The sequence below is a fragment of the Zosterops lateralis genome (genome assembly GCF_965231275.1).
Source record: "Zosterops lateralis genome assembly, chromosome: 4".
NCBI classification, from domain to species: Eukaryota; Metazoa; Chordata; class Aves; order Passeriformes; family Zosteropidae; genus Zosterops; species Zosterops lateralis.
This window is the reverse complement of record NC_139765.1, coordinates 21,914,981-21,920,757: the sequence shown is the minus strand read 5'-3', so window position 1 is coordinate 21,920,757 and position 5,777 is coordinate 21,914,981.

Genomic DNA, 5,777 nt, shown 5'->3' with positions numbered 1-5,777 from the left:
AAAACCATCCTTCTCAGAGAGGGGAACAGCCAGCATTGTTGAGGATATCTGCTACCATCAGCACTGAAGTGTGATCCTACTGCTGCAATTCCCATGCCAAAAGCCATATCTGTACCTAAGACCTATTGATCACAGGATGAGGTGCACTTGTCAGGATGTGCACCCTCAGTTTTCTTTGCCTTGAGGAAGATGAGATGCCCAGCTCTGGTTGGTATGGGCAAAGAGGGTGATTCCTTTTCAGGCTGGGTCATGGGGTCATGGCACAGGCAGGAATGCAAAGGCTGTGGGGCCAGGAGAGCAAACATCAAAGAGCACAAGCAGGATCTACTGGTCTGCTGGGAGAAGCAGGACCAGAATTATTCTACCTGATCACATCCTCCCCACAGAAAAAGAGCACAAGATTTTTTTTTTCCTAGTAAATATTTACAATAAGAACCAGTTATTTTATGACAGTGTGATAAAACATTTCCTGGGCTAGTGCTGTGTGCTGCAACAGATCCTGCAAGAGCTGAGAAGACTTGGCTTCCCAGAAGAGGAGTTTCTAATTTTCATAGCTCTTCGGAACTATCACTCATTGTAACACAAGTACAAATTTGACTTTATTAAACAGCTTGTCTGAGGTAGCTTAGCTAACCACAGAAAACATAAGATGCTGCAACATGCTGTTGTTTTTGTAAGGACAGCATTTTTAATATTGGAGAACACTAAATTGCCTGGAATGATATTAAGTCCTGGAATGATATTAAGTCCCGGAATGCTATGCTAATGCTGGTCTGCATTTGAATAACTCTCTGTGCAACACAAACAGGCCCCTGGCTTCAGTTTTCTTTAGTGAGTATGTGTTTTAGAGGTGGGTTTTTTTCCAGCACACACCAGTCTCTGGTTCTGCCAAGGTAGGTGGACATTTTCCTGTTGGTAACAACAGAGACTGAACCAGATTCCCACAGCCAGGCTCACCATCCTTCCTGGAGACATTCCTAGGCCCCAGTTACAGAGAGGTGAACAGCAGATTTTTGCAAGGTAAGGATCAAAAGGTAGCGTTTGCCCTACAGCACCCTACATATTTTGTGAGTGGTCATAGGAAATTATTTATTTCGTGTGTTTCACTATTAGGCTTGAGATTGTTCCACCAGCCGGATCCTGTGATTGAGGCAGTGGGGCATTCAGGAAGCAAGGGAAAAGGGCTAGGTTGGCTTTCATGAGAGTCTGGGCCACGTGTTGTTCAGCACAAGCCAAGAACTGAACTTGTGGGGGAAAATTGTGCTGAGCCATCAGAGTAAACATTCCTAGGGAGCATTGACTCCATAAGGAATGTAATTGCTATCATCTAAAGGATACAGAATAGATCTGTGCAAACCAATACTTTTCAAACACTAATATTTTGGCCAGATGACAGTAGTTGGTGACAATGATGGCAAAGAGCAAAATTAACAGAAAAGGCCACCTCTGTGTCAGATTTTAAGCTCCTGCTCCAAGTGCTGTTTTCAAAAGGGCACCAAAATTTTGTCACCCTGAGTTAAAAAGCACCATTTCCACAGCCTCAGGGACTGAATTGCTTAGATTTAAGACATTGGCCTGAGGCAGACAGATAACACAGAGAAATGTCAAAATTTAAAAGTTAAAATTTGTTGAAATTCCAAGTGTCTGAGAGCAGCCAGATTGCACTGTGGAGTGGTCTAAAATGCCATCAATAAAAGATTGCTAACACCTGTGATGCAGGCTCAGATTTAAGACCCCTCGGTGGAACCTGCTTTTTCATAAGTATAAGAAAAATAATCTTGGGATTCATATGATAGACCCTGAACACCAGACACCTATTTACTTCTGCTCCAGGAAAACAAAGGAAAAAAGCCTTTCTGAGTAGGTCCTTATACTAGCAAAATTTTCATGGCAGTGAGGAGGTGTTTACCCTGCCAGGTGCCCCTAAAAAGATTGTCCACCTATTCCTGCTTGGGAAATCTGGCAGCATATGGGACAGCTCTAAGTTCAGAGCAGCAAAAAGAGATTAGTGGAGGGAATAAAGCAAAAGTAGCAGGGGCATTAGAGACAAAAGAAAGGAGGCAAGGAAAAGCAAGGCTTCAGAGAGTGGAAGATTAATGATAGACAAGGCTGGCATTACTGAGAGCCCTAAAAGTTTTCCTAGCTTCAGTAGTCACAAGCAGAGGAAAGGCCACCCTACAGTCAGGAATGTGCTTCCTGCAGAGAAAGAAAGTGTTAAATTGGCTTTTCCTATTATTGAGGGACAGACTAAGTGGCTCTTTTATGCTATCAGAAGTGTTGGAAAGCATTAAAAGCTGACAAGGCCCAGGGTCTGCAAAGCTGTAAATAGCAGCACCTATATTTAATCAGTGATGATGAACGATTCAGTGCATTTCTGTCCTGTAAGCTCAACATCAGCCATGTGACAAAGACGAGTAGTGTGATGGCAAAGAATGTGACTGTGAGAGTTTTGAAATGCAGAGAAACAGAGAAATACTACAGATTCCTGGCACATGGCTGCTGGCTAGTGTTCTTTTAATTCTTAATCAGGTTTCAGATCATTTAGGTGGAAAATATATACTGCTTGGTATGATGGCTCCAGAATGGGTCATGGTGGCAATGCAAGCTGTCCCATGAAGGGATATGAGGGGACATTTCTCTCCCTGAAATGCTCATGACAGTATAATATGTATCTAATAGCTGTTGGAATAATTAATCATTTGCTGGTTGGAGACACAGATTTTTTTTTTGTTGTTGTTGTTGTTTTTTGAGCTTACTGAAAAGCAAACATGTTTGAGTTTCCTTTTAGAGGATTTAATCTAAACCCCCCTTGTGGCTTTGACACCAGGTTCATTTTTGATCAAACTCCAAAGTCCTTTCAGAAGCTCTAGCTCTGAAGACCTGTAATGAAAAGGCATTTTCCCTTCCCACCCTCTCCATTCTGCTGGCCTTCAGGAGGTGAGGAGGTGAGTTTTTATTGTTAGCCATTTGAAAATAAAATCATTCTGTGCTGGTATCTTTGGATAGACACTGTAAATTATGGATTTCAGCAAAAAGCAAGAACACATCCTGGAAGTGGGAAAAAGCTGTCCCAGGAAGAGAGCAGGTTTGCATAAGGACACAAGCAGGAAGGAAGTGTCACAGGAGACCTTGGAAGAGCCAAACTCTCTTGGCTGGATAAAAACCCACCTGAATTAATTCACTGACCATTTTATTTTTGTTTAAGCCCTTATTTACACCAAGTCTTTTGGGTTAATCTCCCTGAGATATACAGACAATGGCTCATTTGGTGGTTCCTGAGCTAGAAAGATAGTGTTTTCTCATACCAAAGCCACATCAAGCTACTCAGGGGCAAAATGTGAGCAGAGTAAGAAAACAGAAGTAGACCCTTAGGCAAGACCCGTTGTCGAGGCTAAGGGGAGACCTGAGGGAACAGAGGAAGGATATTTTACAATCACTCAACAAAGTCAGGTCAGAGCACAGAGCGGGAAGAGGATGTAGAGCTTGGTCAACATGCATGATGAACCAGATGTTTGGCTGCTTTAAATCACATTTTTTTTTGACCCAAGGTCTAGTGTGTACCTGCATGGAATTGCAGAGCAGGCATCACCCTCTCTGCATGCTCTCTTTTTGACTGTGATCAAAACACGTGGTAAATACAGGAGAAAAAAAGAAAAAAGAGAAACCTTTAAAAGGTTTCAACCCTTTTAAAAGGGTTGAAAAGTAAACAACCCCCTCAAAACCCCAGCTCTCTTTTCTAGCCACCCCCACAAAACAACAGCAGCAACCATAAAACAAAAGCTTTCTACAGGCCCCTGGGATCTCCTACTCTCTCTCTTTTACCAAAAAGTCAGCGTGAAAATGGAAATCAGGGCCATAAGCCAGGGGAAGAAACTGTTCAAGTCACAAGGGGTTTTAGGGAAGATTAAAGGTGGAAGCTGTCATATGGAAAATGCAAGTGGAATGTCATGCTGTGAGACTGCAGGAGTCTGCCCCAGGGTACCTGTAAACCCTGTCATTTGAATCACTTGATATCAGTGTGAAGAAGGTTAGGATGAAACTATGACTACATTTCTATATTCATGTCTTGTGTGGTCAGCTTCCTTGGATGATTTCTCCCTCAAGCAACTCTTTGTCAGGTTTAAGATACGTTTGCCCAAAGCAATCCTGTATGTCTGAAGAACTGCAGAGTTGAGGATGTCCCAAGAACTGGTGTGTCCAACCTGGTATTATGCGGAAACATCAGAGTATGAAACTATGTAAAAGTAGCATCCTAAGCTTCTTACCTCCATATCCTGGCCAAGGAAAATGGTCATGTTTTGATTATCCCAGAATCCTCCTCTTGGCTAAAGAAATACTCATGCAGGAAAAGCTATCTCAGTGCAGGTGCTGACCTGAGTCCCTGGGCTATTGTGCAAATAGTTGTGTCCCCTTAGCTTTAGATTATTTTGATGCCTGTATTCCAGATAATCATTGCGTAAGGACAGTTCACATTCCAGCAACAGCACATATGAGCAAACTGCACCTAATTCAGAAACCTTAGTGTGATCACTTTTTCTTCTTTAAAGTAAGCTCAAGATCCTTAATTTGAGAGAGAGTGTGTGTGTGGCTACAATGCAGTCATCTGAAATTGCATGAAGTGAACACCACAACTAATTTGTGTTGATTTTAATCAGTTAAGTGTTCAGGCTCTCTGCTGGAGCTGAAGTTTAGCCCTGTATCTGACCTGAGTGTCCTTCATGTGACTGATAAGATGACAGGGCTGAAGACAACAGAGAATTCAGATCCAAGCAGGTATGAGGAAAAGGTCTTGTGGAAGATGAGTAAGGATACAGTATATACAGTGCAGACATAAGTGGAAGCAGGATTGGACCTTGAATAAGCAGAGGAGAGAAAAGCACCATATGTTGGAAGAGGATGAGTATTATGTAAATAACAGGGATAAAGACATTTTGTAAATGGGCAGGCTGATCTCATTATTTATCTACAATAAACTAAACTGTGGGGTCATATTAGACATAGCAGATTAAACTCAGGCTATCTCTTTTTGTTATTGTTTCTGGGGGCGTTTTGGAGCTTTCTTAATTTAGGTCAAAAAATGAGAGGCTTCCTCATAAGCATTTTAATTAACCAGCTGAAAAATTCTCTTGTCCCCAGAGACTTGCAGTACCAAATCCAGAGCTCAGACTGTCATATTTCAGCTCAGATTGTGTTTGTTTCCCTTTATTCAAGTCAAAAACACAGACAGCAAATCAAGACCCCCTCCATTGACTACTTGGAAAAAAAAAGGATCTTGAAAGTTTGACTTTTGACCTAAACATGTTCTTTGCAGCAGCCCAGTAAATGACGACCAGAATGTATGAAGAAAGTGACCAAAACCTCCAGAGAAAAGCACTTTTGTCTGGACCTTAGGCATATGCACACTTTATCCCAAGTATCTCTCCTGCCCCAAGCCATCAGTGCAAATAGGGTCATCCAATGTCTCGTGGCTGAGTAAAATCCCAGTTCTTTCACAGGGCTGCTGGTGCAGTGTCTCGCTGGGGAGAGGGTCTTGGTGGAAGGGTAGGGTTTCCACAGAATGTGCTGCTCCTCAGGGAGATGAGGAGCTCCTTTCTGGTCCTCGGTGCCTCTTGCCCACATCCATTGGGCTGTGGCAACTCCTGGCAGCACTCCTCCAGCATGGTGACCTGGCACCACTGCATCCCAGCAGGTTTGTTCAAGGAGAGGAACCACACACCTTCATGGAGGACGTGGGGAGAAAGGCATTGCCCAAAGGCCCCAGTGCCCTGTGTCCTCCT